The following is a 1,871-nucleotide window of genomic DNA, read 5'->3' as shown; positions in this document are numbered from 1 at the left end:
TAATTAGAGAAACATCAAAAACATCCAAGATTCAACCACTATTTAGGAACGGTCATTCCTGCCGTTTTGACCGCATTTTGAAACGGGCATAAAAAATAAAAAATAAAAAATTGCAAAACCTTCGCATTGTGTCATTATATGTGGCCAAGATACCAGGAAAAATAATAAACTTGTAATACGATAATTCTTTTAAAAAAGTGTTCTCAGAAACGATCTATCATGTGTGGAGATTAATGGCATTCAAGCCAAATGATCAATCTTATGGCCACATTCATGGCATAGTTTGTTAAAATGATCTCATATCGTGCACAAGGGTGCATATTGGAATGGCAAACAATGTTGCCTAAGGAAGTTTTCATTTTCTTTGAACGAAAAAATCATTTTCCATTTTTTGAGTGCCCAAAATGAGTTATTTTTGTGAAGGACCTACCATATATTTGTTGCAAAATTGGACCAAATCAATTTTATAAAATACTAGGCCATATTTAATGCACAATTGACAAAATGGTTGGGTGTCAAAAGTTTTGATCCACCTCTGGTGAAAAAGAGAAATTCCCGTCGATTCAGTTGGAAGCGGGTCAAATTTGAACTGCAGTTGCCTCGTAGTTCGCTCTTTATTTTTTTTTCTAAAAATCATTTCTAGGTACATAAGTATCTATTTAATTAGACAAACACCAAAAAAATTCCAAGATTCAACCACTAGATAGGAACGGTCAAACCCGCCGTTTTGACCGCATTTTGAAACGGGCATAAAAAATTCAAAAAAAATCAAAAAATTGGAAAACCTTCGCATTGTGTCATTATATGTGGCCAAGTTTCCAGGAAAAATAATAAACTTGTAATACGGTAATTATTTTAAAAAAGTGTTCTCAGAAATGAGCTACCAAGTGTGAAGATTCATGGCTTTCAAGCCAAATGATCAATCTTATGGCCACATTCATGGCATAGTTTGTTCAAATGATCTCATATTGTGCACAAGGGTGCATCTTGGAATTCCAAACAATGTTGCCTAAGGGAGTTTTCATTTTCTTTGCACGGAAAATTAATTTTCCATTTTCCGAGTGCCTGAAATCAGTTTTTTTTGTGAAGGACCTACCATATATTTGTTGCAAAATTGGACCTAATCAATTTTATAAAATACTAGGCCATATTTAATGCACAATTGACAAAATGGTTGGGTGTCAAAAGTTTTGATCCACCTCTGGTGAAAAAGAGAAATTCCCGTCGATTTAGTTGGAAGCGGGTCAAATTTGAACTGCAGTTGCCTCGTAGTTCGCTCTTTATTTTTTCTAAAAATCATTTCTAGGTACATAAGTATCTATTTAATCAGAGAAACACCAAAAAAATTCCAAGATTCAACCACTAGATAGGAACGGTCAAGCCCGCCATTTTCACCGCATTTTGAAACAGGCATAAAAAATTCAGAAAAAAATAAAAAATTGGAAAACCTTCGCATTGTGTCATTATATGTGACCAAGTTTCCAGGAAAAATAATAAACTTATAATACGGTAATTATTTTAAAAAAGTGTTCTCAGAAATGAGCTATCAAGTGTGAAGATTCATGGCTTTCAAGCCAAATGATCAATCTTATGGCCACATTCATGGCATAGTTTGTTCAAATGATCTCATATTGTGCACAAGGGTGCATCTTGGAATTCCAAACAATGTTGCCTAAGGGAGTTTTCATTTTCTTTGCACGGAAAATTCATTTTCCATTTTCTGAGTGCCCGAGATGAGTTTTTTTTTGTGAAGGACCTACCATATATTTGTTGCAAAAATGGACCTAATCAATTTTATAAAATACTAGGTCATATTTAATGCACAATTGACAAAATGGTTGGGTGTCAAAAATTTTGATCCACCTCTGGTG

The sequence above is a fragment of the Triticum aestivum genome, chromosome 2B (assembly GCF_018294505.1).
Source record: "Triticum aestivum cultivar Chinese Spring chromosome 2B, IWGSC CS RefSeq v2.1, whole genome shotgun sequence".
Taxonomy (NCBI): Eukaryota; Viridiplantae; Streptophyta; class Magnoliopsida; order Poales; family Poaceae; genus Triticum; species Triticum aestivum.
The sequence above is the reverse complement of the archived record's forward strand: the minus strand, read 5'-3'. Positions refer to the sequence as shown.